This window comes from Acinonyx jubatus, chromosome B3, assembly GCF_027475565.1.
Source record: "Acinonyx jubatus isolate Ajub_Pintada_27869175 chromosome B3, VMU_Ajub_asm_v1.0, whole genome shotgun sequence".
NCBI classification, from domain to species: Eukaryota; Metazoa; Chordata; class Mammalia; order Carnivora; family Felidae; genus Acinonyx; species Acinonyx jubatus.
The window spans coordinates 14,073,582-14,095,667 of record NC_069386.1 but is presented as its reverse complement, the minus strand read 5'-3'; the positions used below and the strand labels follow the sequence as shown (position 1 = coordinate 14,095,667).

General features: G+C 42.2%; 1 long non-coding RNA gene across 2 annotated transcripts; it reads left to right on the top strand.

Annotated features, from left to right (window-relative positions):
* Positions 1–10,428: 10,428 nt before the first annotated feature.
* On the top strand, positions 10,429–21,638 carry LOC113601930 (uncharacterized). 2 transcript variants are annotated; one of them, XR_008298991.1, is made up of 3 exons: positions 10,429–10,871; positions 12,938–13,061; positions 19,701–21,638. It is a non-coding gene; the product is annotated as an uncharacterized LOC113601930 (long non-coding RNA). The 2 variants fall into 2 exon arrangements; XR_003423279.2 differs by lacking the exon at positions 10,429–10,871 and adding an exon at positions 11,551–12,212.
* The last annotated feature ends 448 nt before the right edge of the window (positions 21,639–22,086 follow it).

The following is a 22,086-nucleotide window of genomic DNA, read 5'->3' as shown; positions in this document are numbered from 1 at the left end:
AAGTTTTCAGGCCAACGTATGCACTGGGCATTAACGTATGCTCAAAAGGAGGCATTTGCCTTGACATGAAGGGTTAAAAACCCCAAATGATTTCAGTTTATGCTATCTTCGGACGTCTATCCCAAATCTTCAACTACCTTTATTCCTCAAGTTAGAATGAATCTTTTAGCTTCCCATATCTCTCGTTGGAACACTCCTACACTGGTAAAATTCAATATATCTTCAGTCCTGGAAGTCTGTCCTCAGTAGTTTTCACGTTCCTCTTGCTGCCTCTCCCAATGGCTGGCGGCAGGGACCTACTTTTCCTTCAGCTGGAATCAATTTTTTCTACCCACGTCCATTTACTAGGATTAATCATCTCGGAAGAAGCTCAATTTTGCTGGAAAATCCAGAAAAGATTTTAGTTACAGCTCCGCATAATAAAGCAATTGTGTAATTAGTAATACATTTGTCACTCCTTTACTGAGTGGGGGGGAGGAAAAAAGGAACACATGTATTGCTTTAGTGTAAATCCTGACAGTGGAGCTTTTTTTTTTTTTCCAGGGAATTATACCATTATACCATAAAAATGTCAAGGCACCAGTTTACTGTTCCTACTAATATTCTAAAATATTCTCTGAGGCTGACATCGCTGTCAATTAAAATTAAACAAAATTGCATTCTGCCATATACACTTCAAGGAGGAAGCTTTCGAGTTTATGGCTGCTCTTTGAATTGATTTTTAAGATGGCATCTGTAAAACTTGGCTCGAACAAGATGAGGTGGGATGTATTTAAGGACCAGTCAATTTAAAAAAAAAAATGTTTTTAAAGATCATAAATTGACAGCCAGAATAGACTGCACATGTCTCCAGGTTTCTCAGCTATTAAAATAAATCCAGCCATTCTTTTGAATTGAATGTTTGTCCTGACATAATTCAGTGCCAACGCGCTTCTGACTTGTTTTGGGTTTCCAATATTTTTGCGGAGAATAACATAAACAAGGAAGCTTGTGAGCGTCGTTTCCAGTTGCTCAATTTGAACAGATTTGGGAAAAGTCCTTCTCCTGGTGTTTCCCACAGCGGAGCAGTGCGAACGTGCTTTCTCACGGGACTGTGGTTCTCAGGAGGAGAGGCTAAAGCAGTGTGGCCAGTGAGCGCTTTTGGAAGGGATACTGCTGCCAATGAAGTCTTCGGGGAGATCACCCTCTGTGATAGAAAGATGAGCAAAGTTAAGTCTCCGTTCCAATTCCTCTAAAAGGAATTTAAGAAGCTATCTTTGGGCTCGTCCCTCTGATTGCCAACCCTTAATGTGCAATGTTTTATTGGTGCATTTAAGGCAACTATTATTTAATGATCCAGAGTTTCTGGGGCCAAAGTATCTCCCTCATTCTTGGTTAAGCACCTTTCGGAAGCTTGATGTGTCTTCTCGGGTCACCTGGTTACCACTTAAGGGAAAGAGATAATATCCTAAGCAGCTTAAAAGGGTTTGTGCCCTTTCAAACAAGTTTGAAATGATGTTCTGGCTGGGCTGCTGTCTTGAGTAATTTGTGTGCGTGTGTGTGTGTGTGTGTGTGTGTGTGTGTGTGTGTAGAGGGGTGGGGGGCTTTGCAACATTGTTCTTAATGAGCAGTTGCTTTGTTTAGCCATAGAGGAAATGGTATCTCCCCCCCAAAACAAGTAGGGGAAACTTTCTTTGCTTTCAATTGAAGAGGCTGGGCTGTTTAGGGACTATCAGATAAGGAGCATCTGGGTCTTGTCCAAAACGATGGCATCTTCCTCTGTGGCCATATGTAAACTTCCGTGACTTCTAAGGAAACAGCATCATGTCCAGATGTTTTACTCCTGAATCCTCCACCCCGAGTAGATAGCTGGCCATAATATGGGCTCTATAAATACTTTTTTTTAAGTTGTAAATAAATGATTACTTGGATTGAACCCGGACTCTTAAAGAGGTTTGCCATCACAGTGGTGTAGCTGAAATATTCCTTGGGAGAGAGTCACGTGGGGAAAATTACCCCCATGGGAGATTCATATCAGGTCTTGTGGAGAATCATGAAAACCACAGAGGTTTATGACACTCCCTGGAGCAAAACCAGGGGGGCCTGGAGGTTACTTCCCCCTTCTCATTGCCAACCTCTTTCTCCTCTCTTTTGGTTTTGAACAATCAATAGCCATGATCCCTGTCGGGCTCCCCCCTCCTTTTTCCCTCTAATGTAGCATCTTTAGAGGGTGTCTACTGTATGCCATGTGTCCAAATTATATTATGGGCAGTGGTCAGTAGAGGGACTGAGCCCACGAGGGAGATGGAAATAAACAGTGCCATAGATTGGCTGTTTGTGTCTCCCCCAAATTCATATGTTGGAACCTAATCCCCAGTGTGATGGTATCAGGAGGTGAGGGTCTTGGGGATATCATGGGGGTGGAGCCTCATGAATAAGGATTAGGGTCCTTAGAAAAGAGACCCCAGAGAGCTCCCTCACCCCTTCTGTCGTGCAAGGATACAATGAGGAGATGACCATCGGTGAACCAAGAAGGAGCGTCCTGCCAGATACTGAGTTTAGACTTCTCGTCCTCCAAAATTGTGAGAAAGTAATGTTTGTTGTTTCAGGCCCCCAGGCTACGGTATTTTTGTTATGGCAACTTGAACTAAGACACAAGACAATTGTCCAGACATGGACAGGATAGGCAGGGTGGAGAGAAAAAGGTCCCCTCTTGAGTCCAGTGGCCAACGACCTCTGTGAAGTGTATGGGGAACCACGGTGAAGGCAAGAGGCCTGTTCTAGAGAATCCAACATCTGTTCTTAGCCACACCACATGGTTGACCTGAAAGTTTGATTTATAGCACCTTCCCCTGCCCAGCCCTGAATCTGGAAGTAATAAAGAGGCTGATTTTTTTTTTAACATAAAGCCATGTTCCACAAATACCTGGAATAACTGACATGGTAACAACAGGGTTTATTTTAGTTGATTATTGATTAATTCCAGTTTTTCATTTAATAAATATTTATTAGGCTCCTACTATATGCAGAGGCACAGTCCCAAGCATCCAGTTACAGACAGGAAGAATGATAAAACCCCTTTGTATGGAGGTTATATTCCATTGGGAAATAAGGAGGGTAAGCAAGGTAAATAAGTAAAACAAGTCAATGTCTAAGTACATATATATATATATATATATATATATACATGAGTGCATGCGTGTGTGTGTATAAAGTGTGCTAGAGAGTGAAAAGGTTGAAGGAAAAAATAAAACAGAGCAGGAAAAAGGGAATGTGGGAGAGCGGGGGTGGGAGAAGGTAGAAGAAAGGGAAATATTTTCAAAGGGTGTCAAGGGATGATGTCCTATAAAGATGCCTTTTGTATAAAGACCTGAAGAAGGTAAGGGAACAAACCTTGCAGATTCCTGAGAGAAGCCTTTCAGATAGAGGGAACAAAGATGGGAACGCCACTGACAGTTTTTGAAGAACAAGAAGGCCAGTATGCCTGCCCGGGAATTAGCAAGTAGGAAAGGAGAGGAAGGTGAGGCAGACATTAAGCCTTCGTGAGTCCCTGGAAGGACTCTGGGTCTCACTGGAAGTGAGATGAGAAGCCATTGGAGTATTCTGAACAGAAGAGCTTCACGATGAAACTCTGTGTTAGGAGCTCTGGGTTTTTGTATTCAGAAAAGACTGAAGATGGGCCGGGGTGAAAGCAGGGAGCCCAGAGAGAGGGCTCTTAACACTAGTGTGGAAGGTCTGAGCAGAACAAAGTGGTTAACTTTCCCACAAGGAAAAATTCCTCCTTTAAACTAGGCTGTTGGTTTTTCCTGCCTTTGGACTTGAACTGAAACATCAGGTCTTTCTGGGTGTCTTGAGCCTATGGCCAGTAGGCTCAAGACACCCAGAGACCGTCCCAGAGACCATCCTGAGTCTCCAGCTTCACCCCGAAGGTCTCGGGACTTGTCAGCCTTCACAGCTACATGACCAATTTCTTATAATAAATGCCTGTTTCTCTGTAAGAACCTAATACAAATATCACCTGGAATGTCTCCAAACCTTTAACATATATGCCTAATATTGAACTCATAATCCCTACGTCTCACTACCCCACCCGCCATCTTAGCTCTCTGCCAATTCCCACTAAATGGCATCACCCTCCAATACAGTTAGATAAGTCATAAAAGAGTCATCCTTGGTCTTCCCTCTCCCTTATCTGCTAACCCCATCTAAACCATCTGCAAGTTGAGCTGTTTTTTTTAATCCTCAATAGACTTCTCAGATCTGAATACTTTGGATACTTCTATCCATGTCCATTGCCCCCCTGTAATCTTGGCCACCATCATATTTCTTGGCCTATTTTTTGAAATATGCAGTCACTTTTGGCATCCCCAAATTGTAGTGATCTGTGTGATCCATCTTTTTAAAACATACATTTGGTTGTCTTACTTTACTTAGAAATTTCTGTCACTTCCCATTGATCTAAGGATAAGGAAAACAATCCCTAATTTGATATATAAGACATAACCCCTCCCCCCACCCCATGCCCTGCCTGTGTAGAGTATCTACCCGTTGTCCCAGTATAATTCGTGTTAGTACCCCCTCCTCTCTAAAAGGTGTCTAGGTTTGGACAATAAATTATATGGTCACCTTTCTCAGGACCAAGATTAAAGTAGGCAAGTTTATATTCTCAACTGGTGGGCACCAAAATCATTCTCAACTTCTTAAAGAAATATTTTCTGAACAAGCAGACCCGTCTTGATTGAGACAAAATACAGGTGCTAGCAGCTCCAAAGCCATGTTTTTTGAAAAAGTATTTTCCAAAGTTCCCCAGAGAGGAAAGGAGAGGCCATGGGGCCCTTGACCCAATGAGTAGGGGAAAAAAAGAGGTTGGTGACAGAAAGACATTAATTCATGCGCTGTGAGTTTGAATGATGTGTTTTCTTTACACCTTCGAGTTAAGATCAACTGGAAGACGAAATCCCAGTTCAACCTTCCTGTAACAGTTATAAACCATGGACTTTAGTCCAGGCCTCTGGGTTTCTCTTAGGAATTTAATGTCTTTTACTACATGAAACAAAATTTATTGTCATTTCATGATAAATTTAGAAAGATGGCTTGAGCCTCTGTTCTCAGACATGAAGAGATCCTTTCCAAATAAAGAGCCATTATTTGCGATGTGATTGTTACCTGAACGTTGGCCTTTCCACAAGTTTAAATTACCGATTCATCATGCGTGTTGGAAGATGGCTAAAGTTTCAGAAGGCTGACGAAACCGTCCACGCAATCAGTGCCGTCGAGAGGTTTCCCCATCGGCAACAGTTTTTGTTATGGAGTCCCTAATATGCCACCAACTATACAGACACTTACTCTGTTCTTCGTGACTATGTTTTGCATAATTTTATGGAAAATCCACCCACCTCATTATCAACAAAGACCTCGGGTGATGAATATTTAAGAAATGGTGAGCACAGATAACAACATATTTAGACTTCTGAAATGATGAACTTATCACGTGACTATAAACTGAGAAAATCATAAAGGGACACTTCTTGGTCTTTCGCGATCGGCCTGAACCCCAACCCTTCAGCCTTATCTCTCTCTGCTCTGTGACCGATACACTCATTTCCACCCCACATAATCCTCATACCCACTTCATCTGGAAGAGTTGCCTCACTTCCTGGAGACCAGGCACTATAAAGAGTCTAAGTTCCCAAAGAACGCACAAGATAGTTTCATAGAGAAAACATACGCACAGAGTCATAAGTACACAAGCAGAAAAAGGGATATAACACTGTTTCCTATATTTAAAAAAGTCAGTCATTTATGTGTATTCCTCACTCAATTTGCCTCTTGTGTGAACATTTTGATTGGCTGCTCCGATCCTGTCAAGTTCCTCAGGCTTATGGACTTTCATTTGCCTCACACTCAGATTCTGTTAATAGGTTTCCAGATTCTGGAACTTATTTCCTGATTATTTTTTTGTCCACAAATTTGAACTATTTATTTGGTGAGCATCCAATTCTTGATGTTCTGCATATGCTAGGTTGAGAACACGAGTACCAGTGTGTTTATATCAACCTAAGATCCCTAAAACTTGACTTGGACAATCATTCTGAAATGCACATTGAGACTAAAGTATGTGTCTGTCTAGTTTGTTATTGTGAAAAAGATCCCCAGAGGAGCCTGGCCTGACCCCAGAATGTTTTTCTTTATTGCTGGAGGGGGACGTGTTCCGTTCACTCTTATGCCTGCCCCACTGCTCACTATATAATTGTTTATTATGATTCCCAGGCAGACTTCTATGATAAATAATGAAGATTTGCTTTACATGTAGATATTTATATATTATAAATGTGGTCCAGGTTTCTCAGCTCATACCATCCTGGAGGGAATATAATCAAATGGGTGAGGATAATAATAAAAACAGCCATGAAAGCCTCCCACAAGCAAAATGGCTGGGCTTCTCATCCCTAATTTAAGTACTTCCCTGATTCTGGCAGAGGCCAGGCCCAACTCTGCATCCCTAACTATGATGACGGAAATCCTTTTATTACAAGTTAGCTCTGCTCTTCCCTCTGCCATTTCTAGGGGCCACCTCTGTCCTCAAACATCTCCACTTTGCCCTCCCACGTTGTTTCCTCTTAGTACTGGTTTCTCCTGAAGACACGGTTGAATCTACATTTTGGCATGGTCTTCATGGGATCATTGCCTTCATACTGTCATCTATACGTCCCTCGTCACCTATGCACCCACGACCATCATGGTAAGGAAGAACGCTAACCAAAATTTGCATTCAAACATTGCTACGTTACCCTTAGGCAGCCATTGCTTGGGCAGAATAATTAGGAATCTTGTCTTTCAGTTTCTTTACAACAGAAACAGACTTATGTGACTATTTTTTAAGTTAATGCTGCCACCTTCCCTCAGAACTTGGCAGGATCTGTTGAAAAGACAGGACAGAAAATAATATGAGCATCAGTGGACAATGGATAGTTAAGTCCACCCATCCTTCCCGACATTTACATCTTCCCATACCAGATGGAGTGCCTCATCTGTCTCTGCTCAGGTGTGTTGCTTCCCCACGTAGCTACCTAAGAAGGTAAGGGGCAGCTGTTGGCACATCACTTGAGAATTAGTGTGCTGATAAAGCCAATGTATTCAGTCCTTCTGGGTAATGCAGAGTATCGGTCCTAGACCCATGGGCTGCCACAGGGCAGGGATGTTCTGCAAACTCTCCAGTTCCACCAGACTACTGATTCCTCAAGTTTCCCTTTGTTGCAACTACATATACTTATCTGCATTAGTTGGCGGACAGGCTAAAATTTGATAACAAAAAGAAGCAAAAATACAACGACTCCAACAGGGTAAACAGTAGTCTCTCTCCGAGGCAAGTAGGCAATGTGGGCGCTCGTTGATTCTACCTTAAGTGGTTGATGAGTCCTGAACTCCTCTGCAATGGTATCTTATTGCTTAGTGAATCCTTGATGGAGCCCCTAATTATGTCAAACCTGGCTAACAAGTTCTGTGACTCTGCTATGACCCTCAGGGAGGGCCAGGAAGTAAAGAGAGACTTGTGAGCGTCTTCCTTTGCTTACATTCCGCTGGCAAGAACGCCCACGTGGCCACAACAAGGTGCGAGTAAGTCTGAGAAATGTAGCTTTTAGTTGGGTGGCCATTTGGTATCTAAATCTCAGGAAGGGAGATTCTGTTACGAAAAAGAAGGGCAGAGGGTGACAGGATGACATTTCACAGCCTTCCCCACAACACGGTAGGGAGAACTGAACAGCTCAGAGGCTATAAGGTGCGGTGGGCACAGCTGCTTCAAGTTAGAAGCCATGTCTTAGGTGGATATTAGAACTTGGCCTCGCTGAAGCCCAAAGTGGAGATGTGGTGGGTTACTGACATAGCCGGAGACAGTCTGGAAGCATAAACAAGCCACCAGAAGGATAAGGTTGATGCTTTCCGGGTGTGACCAGATACTCTCAAATTTCCTCTTCACATGCTGGAAATTTCTCGAATTCTTCAAATTTCCTTTTCACATGCTATGAAAATTCTAGAATTCTGAACAGTGCTGAGGACAGAGAAACGTTGTGAATGACTAGTGCTATAAGCAAGGTCAGCGCCAGACCCCGTAGCTACAGAGGGCAGAGTAGACATGGTGACTCCTCCCAAGAAACCAAAGGAATGGGGATAATTACGAGCAAGTGTGTGAAAGACTGTGAAGGAGACGCAGAAAGTTCTCATAGGTCATGGTCATGGGCATGAGTAGCCTGACTTGCCTGATGCCGTGAAAGGCCTTTCCAAGGAAGATGTGTTTCATTTCGGTCCTGCAGGATGGGTAAGGATTGTTGACGCTAGAATGAAAAAGACAAAGGGGTGAAGGAGGATCTGTGAACTCAGGAGGGTAGGTTGGAAAGCTCAGATTTTTTTCAAATCTTACCTTCCTGGAGCGCCTGGGTGGCTCAGTCAGTCAAGCGTCTGACTTCAACTCAGATCATGATTTCACACTTCGTGGGTTCGAGCCCCGCGTCAGGCTCTGTGCTGACAGCTCAGAGCCTGGAGCCTGCTTCAAGTTCTGTGTCTCCCTCTCTCTCTTTGTCCCTCTCCCGCTCGTGCTCTGTCTCTCTGTCTCAAAAATAAAATGAAACATTAAAGAAAAGTTAAATCTCATCTTCCTCATCTGTCAAACAGGAATAGAAAATGTCCTGTTCTACAGTTGTAAGGAATAAGAGCCAGTAAAAGCTTAGAAGTGTAGCAAGAGACAAAGTCGAACAACTGATAGCTTTTATTGTGCTATTATTAACTTTCTTACTATTCACCTCAGAAGCCTAAGGTCTACTTATGCAAATGCAGTCTCTCATCTGACTCTGGGAATATCTTGGCATTTCTTTATTCCTTTTAATTCTCTCTCTAAAACACCGTGACACATCATTGAGCCAGGAGAAAAAAAGAAAAGAAACAAAGAAGCCAGAGAGCAAAACTGAGCAAATAGGAGCTTTAGAGATAGAGAGTTATATCAAATAAAAGTAGCAGCATATCCAGTTAGTGGTGGCTAATGCAGTTTAATTATCTTCCTATCCAGAAGGACAGGTGGTTCCACAGTCAGGGAAGCAGCTCCACGCTGACATGAAGGACTTTCCAATACTCTGCTCTACCTTCTTCAGTATTGCCTCTTGATTACAATAAGGCTGCCACAGATTACAATATGGCTGCCACAGATAACAATATGGCTGCCACGGATTACAGTATGGCTGCCACAGATTACAATATGGCAGCTCAACCCTCCCCAAATGCATTCAAGACAGAAAGTGAAAGCCACACACAGAAGGAGCCTCTTTGTTTTATCGGTGAGTAAAATCTTTTCCTGGAGCCCTGCAGCAGATTTTGTGTGTGTGTGTGTGTGTGTGTGTGTGTGTGTGTACTTGCCCACTTCCATCTACAAGTGACACTGGATAATTCACCAAGTGTGTTGTGACAAAGTTAAGCAATTATTGGTGGCTTGGGGTTGCGTATATTATTGCACTGAAAAAGTAAATGAGCTGGAGAAGTGAGTGTTGGCTGTTGAGTGAGCACTGAGCAATGTCTATCACGATAATTTCGAGATCATTTGAGTAGGTAGTGCTTGGTGGATCTCCTGGGCCAACACAAGGAGAATAAACTTTAAAAAAGCGTACACATAAACAGTACAGCATCCCAGCTTTACATACGTGGGGAAGGATGAAGCAGATTTTAGTTCAAGTCAACATTTATCAAGTGCTAGGAGTTTTTGTATATCGTCTCATTTATTTCTCACAAAATCTTGGAGGGAGAGCCACAGGTCAGAAAAGATAAGAGAATCCCCCTTCCAAAAGCTAAGTTTCTGAGTTCAAGGTCACAGGTTCTGTCTGGTAAAGGGCAGAAATCCCAATGCAAGTAGGTCTGACAATAATTCCGGTTACTTTTATCTAAAAGAGTTTATTTCTCCAAGTGACACAAGAGCCTTTGTAAAAAAAAAAAAAAAAAAAAAAAAAAAAAAGCCCAAAAGTGGCTCAAAAAGAATTATGAGCTTGACACGAGAGTCCTTCCTTTCTTTCTTTCTTCCACCCGAGAACCTCGGGTACATAGTGCCTACACTCTCCACCTGTTCGGAACCCATATCGGAAAGTCCAAACTCCTATTAGGATGAGCGACAAAGGTCATTTTGTTGTTATTGATGTGGTAAGAAATCAAATGAGACCCTAGTAGTTGACTAGCTGATGGGGAGAAACAAGCAAGCAAACACAGCATTCTTCCAAATAAATTATTGTATATCATTACATGTATGACCACTGTTGTGTTTTCAAAATTCATCGTAAATAACGCACCATTTTGGGAGAAGAGAATGACAAATCCTTCTAGTTTGGGGATATTGAGGGCTCCCATTGGAGTTTAGTTCCAAGAGCTTCTTGCTAGGACTGCCTCCTCACATTACTTTTTGGGGGGAGGGGTTCTTATGAAGCTGGTTTATTTCCTAAGCGTATTAGGATATAAGATTAAGCTGCCGTGACAAAGAATTACACAATACAATTCAGAAACTTAAGAAAGACGGGTTAGCCAGGTTTGCGGGAGGAAGCAAATGATTTCCAACGTCAGTAGGAGATAGTGGAAGCCAGTTCAGTTGATACGATTCTTCATAGTGGTAGCAAATTACGACGATCTGTCGGCACTGAGTTTATATCACTAAACTTAAAGTTCTCAAAAGGCCGGATGAAGATTTAAATGATGATGAGAGTTAGTGGATCAGTTTGTCCCTATGATTTCTAATAAGAAGGTATCTTTTCTATTTAATTTTCTTAAAAGGAAGTCGTTGACAGCGTGGGTAATCGCCACCATCAAAGGAAATGGAATAGCGAAAGAAAGAACGAAAATACACACACAAGCAAATACGCAACCAGGTAAAACTGCCTTTAAAACTGGGTCTGTGTATTTGTGGGGTAGGAAAAGAAAAAGCAGGGGGATTCCGGGGGCGTGTGGCAATGATTTTGGCAATCACGCAATGAGCGGGAGAAGGGTCCGTTGTGTTGGGGGCGGGGTAGACAGGTGAGTCTTCCTCCCACCTTTAAGTGCGAATCACAAATTTAAGGGGCAAAAAGGCAGCAAATGATTTAGAAAAATCCAAACTAAGAGCCTTTTGTCTGACAGTATTCACATTATATTTGCATTGTATTTTCTTTGTGAAGATTTCCGCCTCCGTCTATCTCCTCCTAGAACGCTTTAGCAATTCCCAATCAATCCCATTCGAAATAATTCACACTGATATAAGACAGAGGGTATCACTCCCCAGGTCGCGGGAAGCCAACACTCAGTGGAGTTAGACACAGGAGCCCAGTGTTCTGAGCTTTACAGTCGTGTTCTCAGCTGCTTAAGCTCATTCAGGGCTGGGTTGCTAGAACAAAACCAGAAATATAACCTCTTATCTTCTGCCCCATTTTTTTTTCTTTTTTGAGCGAGCAGATACATATAGAATAGTGGAAACGTTTCTATTCTTATAGTAAAGAAGAAAAGTAGGAGGAAGCTAGATTATGTATATATACCAGTATATATGCAAGTGTGTGTGTGTGTGTGTGTGTGTGTGTACTTAAGCGATTAAATTTATTGGTTAGCATTACTTAGGAAAAAAAGAATGCAAATGGTTACCTCTTTTACAACGTGAAGTTAATTATTTAATATAAATATAAACATAATATAAATATTAAGATTTGGTTTTAAAAAAAGGTGCTTTGTTTCTCTTTCCTAAACAAAATTAGAGCACTGAAACTATGATACTTCAATTAAAATGGTTTTGCAATAATTATCAGGATAAGTAAAACTATTGAAGGGAAATCAATTGCCCCAAGTTACCATAATTTTCACTTTTACTTGATGCAGAGTTTTTATAGGAGTAATTCATTCTTCCAGTTTAAAATTAAGCTGGAATTAACTTAGAGTTAATTTGGAAGAAATTCCATTTTGGAAAAAAAACAAATACACCGAGATATTAACTGTTGTTATTTCTGGGATTGGAGATGGTGTATGAATCTTGCTTTCTTTTTGATTCTGCATTTTCCAAGTTTTGTATAATAAGGTTGTGTTTCTTCAGCAACTGAATCGTTTTAGAGAGTTATTTTAAACTAATCAACAGGACATCATGTTTTCCTTGTGTTTAGAAAAAAGGTCGATTGCATACAAGATTAAATTTGAAAATTCATTTTCATTCAGTAAACTCTCTAACTTCAGAAAACAGACAAAGACACCAGGTAAGGCGTTAAAATTGAGGCTGTTTAAACAGCGTTTTGGGGAGAGGAGCATACGTAACATATGAAATTTTTTATGCAGTGTTTAATTCCTCAAATATTTTCTACCTTTGCCCGGCATCGTTTTTCTAAATTTCCTAAGAGATATGATCTGTCATTTGCATAAAATTTTTGGTTTCTGAACTTTTAACATGTCTTTCCATAGAAAAAGCTTCCATTTTCCTTCCTTCTTTGTGCGCAAAATTTCTGTGTCTATGTCACGGGCATTTAGTGCGTTTAGATTTGAACATATTTTCTCCGGGTTTAGTGCTCACAGGGATTTTGGAAGATTCTCGCACACGGACTCCTTATAAATCGTAGAAACTAGTTCTGTCCTAGATCGGCAGCTCCCCCGCCCCCACCAATCTGTTTTTATTATTTTGCCATCATTTAAAATCTCCTTATCTCGTAAGCACTCTCTCTAACTATAACTTCAGGAACAGATTAAGTTTGCTTTTCAAAGCCATTCATCATCAGAGATATGTTTTGGTGAGTGTTTTCTTTTGTAAATCATTTTATTATTGTAAGGTACCTCTGGATGCTGGCATGATAATAGGCTATATAAATGATTTTGTCCTATATTTGTGTTGTATATGCTTTATTGTAATAGCACTCTCGGGTCAAAAGCAGCCAATATTATTCCGATTAATTCCTGTCTAGACACTCATAAATTGTCCTTTAATTTGCAGCGAGAAAACGAAGTCATATGAAGCATAACCTTTGCCGGCTGCAGAAGTCGCACCTGGTTTTTCTGGGCTGGAGGAGGCCCGCCTCCCCGCGTCCTTCAAAGCCGCAGGCCTGGCTGCTGCAAGGGTGAGCATTTCGTTTTCTATGCTTCGCCCAGGTAGCCCGCCAAGGCCTGCCGGCTGGCATGCCGCCCCTCAAAAGGAAAACACAAAGCCTAATCCCCCAACACAGTTTCAGACAAACACTCATTTTATTTACTCATATTCATCTCCCCAGAAGAAAAAAAAAAAAAAGGAGGAGAAAATAGCTTGCTTAATCCCAATACTAACACGATATTGATTCACATTCATGTTCTCTGTTTATTGACGTGCATTGCATACAATGGGGGCTATCATCATTTCGGCTACCGTGTTCCAGGGAAGGCGCAATCACATGAGAGAAGGAGATGAGGCACAGTTTATACAGCCCTAATTTTATGTAATGTAAACCTTTCAAACGCTGCACATGGGAGGGGGAAAAAAAAAAGCACGTCCTAATGAAAAACCAAAGGCATACCAAATGGATTTATCTTAAAGCTAATTGGCGGGAGGGGCGGGGGGGGGGGGCAGAATATCTGTCCTCAAAAGTCCACCATTATTTCCTAAACTTGTATAATGAAATTAACTTCTTTGGCTTTCCAGCAGCTTTCTGTATATCTCATTAACCAACTGTAAATGCATTTGTGCTTGAGAGCACAGCACAGGGTTTTGTTTTCTGACATCTAGTGTTCAATGTTTTGAAATTATGCAGGCGGTGTGTAATGCTCTAGGGCTAACTATATACAGAGCCGGAGCGTATATTGAACACCAGACAGCGTATACGTATTACGAGCATATGGCTTCTGCAAGAAGAAAGCAGATATGAAAAACACCGCACTTTTTTTTTTTTTGGGCCCCTTGGAGATTTTTATTGCCTGGTGGCAGCTGTATTTAATAAAATATTAGTAGCCACTTGAGGTTTAAAGGTGTAACACAATTCCATTTCAATATAACAATTCCATAAATTCAAATATGAAACCTTCATAGAAGCATGATGTGGCTATAATTAAAAAACAGGAAAAAAAAGAACTTGGTATGTGCTCTTGAAAAACAAATTTAGGGCACATGGTACCTGTAGTCAATCTGTAACGTGGATTTGGGGTGATCATTCACATTGTTGAAAGTTGGAAGTGATTCGAGGGACTTCTATGACGGAATGTGATGGTTTAATTTGGTTCTTTTTTTGGTTCTCTGCCCACTGCCTGTAAATAAGTTTTCTTCACTTCCCTCTTGCTTTCTCGTGCCTCTTAAAGTTCTCCTTCTTTCCAGAAGTATTTAATGTATGAAAGTGCTTAAGAAGCTATCACACACTATACAAATGCTAAACTTTATTGCTGTTATTTTCAAGCTTGTAAGGACGTAATACACCACCTTAACCACCTTGGCCCATCCCTTCTAGCACAGTCAAAGCCCCAGAAGGCTTTGGACTCCGAGGGACTTACAAGCTTTAGGTGAAATTATCTGCAGAAAATGGAGAGAGACATAGCCCTCTTTGGGAGGAAGGTCGCACCTTGATAGATAGATATCCCGCCAAGAATCTAGAGGAAACAGTACATGAAAATGCTTGGAGCCTCCAGAGAGCCTCATTCATTTACAGGACGTAAGCTTTTGAATGTGACCAGAGCACAGGCCGAGGTTATGACAGCCTCCCAAAGACAGCATCTAGTGCACAGAGGAGTTTTGATTGCCTAGCGATGTTTTTAAAATGATATTTAATTGTTTTGAATTGCACACACTCTCTCCAGTTTATCACAGGCCCCCATGTCTACCTATCAGCTTACATCTGCTCGAGCACCCAGGAGACATTGTAAGTCAAGACTCTTGATTTAAGGCATGGGAAAGGAAGGGCATGGGAGGGACACGTGTCCCAGAGCAGCGGAGAGCTAAGTGGCAAAATGTCAGACCGAGGCAATGGCCCTAATAGTGTCTGCAATAGGAGGGTCATGGAAGAATTCTCAGCACAGTACAAATTTTATTCTAAAGATTATGTGGGACCATGCAAGGAAAGGTTTGGAAAGGGAGCAGGAAACCCAGCTGAGAAAACCTTTGAAAAAGCCCCCGAGAGGGATGATGGGGGCAGACTCAAGGCAGCATCAGGGGATAGAGAGAAGGTCAGATTTCTAGACATGTTAGAAATTCCATGAAACTGCACGGAAAGAAAAAAATGAAGGGAATGAAGTGAAGGGAATGTGTCGTATCGCTTCAAATATGCGAGCCTAAAGACCAAAATGAATGAGGAGCAACTAACTGAGATGGAAAAGCTGATTTGAGGAAAACAATGGTGAGTGTTGGTTAAAAGGTCGGGGGGACACAATAAGCTTAGAAACAGAGTCAGGTTTTGGATGGAGATCTTTCTGGAAACATAGCTATGAATGACATGATGGTTACAAATTGTAGGCTTTTGCAAATCGTAGGCTTTTGCAAATCGTAACCTCACTCAGGATAGGAACAGCCATTGGGGTGAAAATGGGACCAGGGATGGTGCTCTTGGGAACCCCAATGTTCACACAATGAACAGGAGAGGGAGAAAATACAGAGGCTGAGAAGGAATAATCATAATGTGAAGAATCAAGAGTGAGGATCTAAGTTGATGCCAAAATACAGTGCTTAATATCATCGTCCTTATGATCACAGGGAGATAGATTTCCAGAGAAAGCATACCCCAAACAACCCCTTCCTCCTTTCTTTCCATAAAAATATTCTGTCTATAAATTGATTCGATTTTTAGTCACGCAAACAAGGCCCATTTTATATATACCAAGAAGAGTTCTTTCCAAACAAGCTCATCTCCGAAGCAGCTTTGCTGGAACAGCTTCTATTTTGAGACACATTTCATTCCTGTTGTGTGTGGACTGGATTACAATGTTCTAAGTGACCCTGTAGCTGATTCATTTTTCTACGAGCACTGTGATAGGGACGGAGCTCAGGAAACAGGACTTGCGAAATTCAGAATTTAAATCAAGATGAACTTGAAAACATAGAATGTGAACCAAATTCAAATCTCTAATCCAAGGAAAGAAGAATCACAAGGCCCAATTGGGTTGGACTATGTTTGCCACAAACTTCTGCAAACATGGGTTGGAAGCAGATTTAATGTTGCTATGGTAACTTCTGAGCATTCAGTGTGTGTGTGTGTGTGTGTGTGTGTGTGCGCGCGTGTGCGTGCGCATGCACGCACGCATGCGTGTGTGCACTCGGGAGCGTGTGTAGTTTCTATCTTGCTTCTGTAGTTCCAAAGTAAGGTATAGCTTGCTAACAATTCAGTGTTTTCTTCTAGTAGCTAGAAGGAAAGTACATATCGAATCATACTTCGAGGTCAGTGATTTTTTTTTTCCTATGTATTAAGACATGATGGCATTATTTAATTACCTTTGCTAGCAAGTTTACAGACAAGCATACTTGTATCGTATTGCATACCCACAAATAGGATTATTTACATCCAATCTAAGGAGTGCTGACTGGTGTCGTTGGGAACTGAAGCTGTATCAGCATTTAAATTCCCACTTTTCTGGGCAAAAACCCAAGTGAATGATTCAATTAAACTCTTTATGTTATATATTATCCAGAAGTTCACAATATAAAATGATTCTCCCAGTCTGAACCCCTGCCTTTATGATTGCAATTTGGTAGCAAGACAATTTCCAAGGACTATTTTCCTTGAACTGCAATGAAAACGTCAGGCCATAACACACTTTTTGATGTGCGTTTTATGAACGACACTCCAAAATCAACCATTATTTCAAGCACATGCGATAAATAACCTTCATTATTCATCGGAGTGTAAATATGCATTTGTATTTGCAAATATGGTGGTTTCCTGAGCAAAGCGGCCGGCAGTCAACAGCTCCTTCAGCCATTTAAGGAGGTAACAAATAGGTGTCAGCCTCTTTAATTGGTAGCAACCGGTTCCTGAGTTGCTGAGAGACAAACGGCTCATTCTTCAACATTGACTTTGCTCCTTGCCCTGTTCCCAGTACCTAGGACATGTCATATTGTAGATACTCAACTAACGTGGATTACGTGAACGGGATTTAACCCACACCCCATAGCGACGCATGGAGATAAAATTTTTCCAATGATTTTAATGGAATGTACTTCCTGTTTCTTTTGAAATGACCAAACCCAAAGGAATCTTTTGGCAAAATCGATCAATTAGATAAACTTAACATATTGTAGTCATGAGACTGAAACGTCGGAGGATTTTCTCTGAAGACTCTGTTGCCAGCTGCCTAACATCCTTTATTCTTCTTTCAAGACAGAGAAAGCCAAAAATATTTACGCCGAGATTCCAAACGTGTATAAAGGCAACAAAGGACATGTATACCTCACTGAACTGAGAAATCCGAGGTGGCCAGTAAAGTCATTTTGTGTCATTTGCTTCTGGCACTTAGAAGAGACACATTTCTGCCATTATTTCCTTCTGCTCCAGACCCCTAGATGGGTTTCTTGGCCAGTTTAATACTTTTTGCTTCTGCCCCCTGGGCTGATAGCGACAACTCCATCTTCTGTGTGTGACTCTCTAACTTCTCACCTCACTTTCTTCATTAGGATTATTATGTTGGATGGTCTGTTTGTCTATATATGTGTCCGTGAAAATGTACTAAGTGCCTAACACACGTCAGCTACTTGCTATAAGCCACACACAGGCTATATGCTTGTCTGTCTATACACACACTTGCCTCTCTCTCTCTACACACACACACACACACACACACACACACACACACACTTGGGATACATGTATGACTCATCTTTTTATGAACGGAATGTTTGTGCCCTCCCACAATTCAGATGTTGTAGACCTCACCCCCATGTGATGGTATTACAAAGCGGGGTCGTTGAGACTAATTAGGTTTAGATGAGGTCTTGGTGGGGGACCTTCATGATGGGATTACTAACATTACAAGAAGAGAAAGAGACATCGGAACTTCTTCTTTCCATTATGTGGAGACACAGAAAGAAGACAGTGGTCTGCAAGCCAGGAAGAGGGCCCTCACCAAGAACCTGACCATACTGACTCCCTGATACGGGACTTCTAGCCTCCAGAAGCATGAGAATATAAATTTCTGTCCATTAAGCCACTCCATCCATGACATTTTGTTATGGTGGCCTGGGCAGACTGAGACAAACTCTAAAGTGAAATCTACATCTCAGTGCCCAGGGTTGATGTATCGCATCAGCTATATGCAATGTAGTTTTAAGCCTAAGGACTCCAGCGAAGAGAGGGGTTAACTGCCTGGGGCCGTCGCAGATGAGTGAATATCCAGGACAGGTTTTGAAGGCACGTGCCAAAAAGAGAAATCTGGTAGGGTGCCTTCCGGGCAGAGAATGCGGCATGTGCAAAAGTCTGGAATCGTGGAAAGGGGTGTCACGTTCAGGGAACAGCCAAACGTTCAGAACAGGTAAGGCACAGTCTTGACCAGACCAGAGATGAAGTTGGTAGGGTGGGTAAGAGTCGGATGGTGGAAGGCCAAGGATTCTTTGCCAAGGAGTTTAGGCTTCATCTCATTTAAAGGAGAAAACAAAAACGAGAGAGAGCCACCGGATTCTCAAGTAAGCAAAGGACAAGGTTGGTTTTCTTCTTATTATGGTAAGACAATTTAACATGGCATCTACCGTCTTAACAAATTTGAAATATATATGTATACATATATATATATATATATATATATATACATACATACATACATAAATATACTGTAGTTTGAATGAAAGGCACAAAATTATACAGCAGATCCCTGCAATGAACATGGGAGTGAAAACCTCTCTTCAGGTTCTAGATTTCAATTCTTTCGGATAAAGACTCGGAGGCGGGGATTGGTGGATCATATGGTAAGGGTGTGTTTTGTTAGAGTGACCTGCACAGCCAAGGGTAAGACGGATGACACGGGCTGGTTAGGAGGCTGGTAAATTAGTCGGTGGGAGAGAGAACGAGAGTCTCAACTGCACGGAGAGGATGGAAAGGACCCGACAGACTCGTGTTGGCCTCTGCAAGGCTGGCTTTCCACGCAAGACAAGGCATCAGCCGTCTGCCTTCTCCCGCTGCCAGAACGTTCTCTCTTCCCAAATTCCTCCTTTGTCAAAGTACCTGATAACTCCACTGCATCTGACTCAAATTAGTTCAAGAAGTCAAGGTCCCTTAAAACAAAATAAAGCAGCAACAGCTTTCTGCGAAGCAGGGCCCATTTTCAACGCCATCCCCTGAACTGGAGTCGGGCAATGTTTTCCGTGGAAACGAAGTGTGGAAACCAGTGTCTGTCCCATGTTGATTTTATGATATCAAAACGAGCAAGCCAACAAACAAAAAGGGTTTGTGCTAAGATTTCTTGGGGGGAGTCTCTGGATCAAGCAGGTTTATTTGCTGCAAGCCTTTTCAGCCTCTAATTCTTAATGAGCACGATACATATCTAAAAGAGGGGGACAGTGTTTTTCTTCAAATATATTGGGTCACAGGTTGCAGTTTTGAAGGGACGAGTTTGTAAGACTCTGATACGCAGAGGGCTCTGTGGTTAACGAAGCACTTTCCCTTTTGAGTTTGATTTTTCTAGATTTGGACAAGGCGAACTTCACCGTGAACACGTTAGCAGAAAGAAATAGTTGCTCAGCGTTGTTCACGCCATGTTCACCTTTTACAAGGTTCTGAGAGGGAAGGACTGGGACTCAGACAACTTTTTTTTTTCAATTTCAGGCCCAGGGATCTTCCTCTTGCACCACAAATGCCATCGCTCCCATCGCTAAAGGGAGCGAACTGAAGTGGGCCACCAGGGCAAGAGGTGAATGGGGCTCAGGGTAGTGGATTTGGGGAAGAGAAGGAAAGTTGAATGGCAAGAGTCAGACACCTACGTAAAGACCTGGAAAGCTGCCAGCGCTGTGTCAGGTGGGGGACGCAATGAGAACGCTGGTGTCTCACAGGGAATACAAATGCTTTCAGTATGCATTCTCCTTATTCCTCAACATGACCTCTTGGAGTCACTGCCAAGTCAGGAGGAGCAAGAGGTTCTAGGATCCTTGTCGCCTTGTGCATTCTTTTATTTACTCGACGAACACTCGTGAGGACATAGGAATTCGACAGTGGTGTCCCCCCAGCCTGGATGTGATGTGGCCCTGTCTCCCCATGGCTAATATGGCTATTTCACAAGACTTCCTTAAGCGGAGTACTCTATCGGGCTATAGAGCGCTCGCGATACGAAAGGTCACCTCATTCTGAAACTAACCCATCCGTTGATGAGGAAGGTTATGCCATAATTACGTAAAGTTGGAGGAGCAGCTGCAAATGACACAGACCCCAGCCACAAGCTCTCACCCGAATACCATTGGTCAGGCCATCGGTGAACATTACAGAGCACCTACCATTTGCCAGATGTGTGCTAAGCACGAGGGGGAGTAGTGGCCGAAAGAAGCATGGACCTTGATGGTAAATTGGACTTCACCAATAGAGCAAATGTAGACGTTCTACATTCCACATAATTCATAATTATTTTAAGCGGTTGAGTAGACAATTTAAAGTAAAAAGATGCTCCAAGCCACAAACACTAGGGGCTGTGAGAAGTCCAGAAAAAGGGACCTAACACTTTTTTGTAACAGGGGTGGGCAGGAAAGGCTACGTTGAGTTTCTTAAGCTCCCCTGGTCTGAGAATCTCTGCGAAATGAGGTTGTGGGACTCAAGCAATATCTCCCACAGAATGTGGTCACCTGAGTTCTACAAAGTTGAGCTGGCTTCTTTACTGAGGGCCTTGTTGGTCTTTAGTGTGCAAATACGCATTATGAATGTCAAAGGGACTCTCTAGACTGAAGAAGTTCCCGAGCTCTTTGGGGAACGTTTTTGTGCAGAATATTTATAGCAACTGGCATTCTAAGGAAGGCCACTTAGAAAGTATTTGAGTAGGTGTCTCAGGCCTCTGCCAGCTTTAAAATTCAATTATTATGTCTTCGAGCATGTTGTAGGGAAAAAGCAACAGCAACAAAGGAATCCAACATTAATGTGTAGCAAAGACCGGATGGGTGGGCTCTGGGAGATGGAAATTGTGGCAGAAAATCTATGGAGGACTTCCTGACAGCCTAAACTCAGATGGAAGGGATAATCGAGGCTTGGATATTCTTTAAATATAAAGTATCTAAAAAAAAAAAAAAGGAAGAAAAAAAATACAGCAATGGCTATGCACCCAGGGAACCGACAAAGATTATTTAAGGAGATGTCATGTGGATACGCGTGACTTCGTGATTAACATGGGGATTCAAAAAGGTACCACTTATAAAAGGAAACTTCTGGGCTGAAGGATGTCCAGAAGGACTCTCAGTAAACCAGGCTGACATAAGTAGGAGGGAGACAGAGTGGTGCATTCCGTTTTCACAGAAAAGCACAGGAAAATATCAGAGAGCCCTTTTGTGGCCGCCAGTGGCCCGTGGGTGTGCCTTGTCCCCCGGAGGTGGCTTCTAGTCTTACCTACTTCTTGCTGCTTGAACTTGGCTTCTTTTTTCTCGTATTTGTGGCTTTTATTACGGTGCAGGACCAGGAGTGGGGACTTTTTTTTTTTCTTGCCTCTTGTGATTCTTCAGGTTTTAAAGCCCCCACGTAAAAGATTCTTCTCACACGCCTTCGTCATTAAAACTGCACAAACTCTTTGAATCTTCTCTCATTTTACTTCTCAGGGGAGTCTTCCACAAACGTCGCAGCCAACCACGGTACGGTCCCAGGCCAGCTGGCCAATAGCACCCACTTTTCTCCACATAGAGGCAGTCATCTATATCCAATTGATGATTGCCTATTGGGTGATTTTATATGATTCTTTCATTACCTCAGGGGTTTTCCGGAATCTTCTAAAAGAACTTGCATTCCTGCAAGTGGCAGAGTGAAGGATATTCAGCATTTCTGTAACAGGACGCAAAGCAGTGAGCATCTATTCAGTGATTGCCAGGGTCAGGCCCATATAGATGCTGGTTTGGGAGGTCTGAAGGCCATGCCAATAACAGAATATAGACTTTACTCCCATGGGGCTTAGGTCCTTGTTGAAGTCATAAGAGAGACTGTGAGCAAATGAGACAAACATCCGCCAAAACATATTAATTGCTGTAGA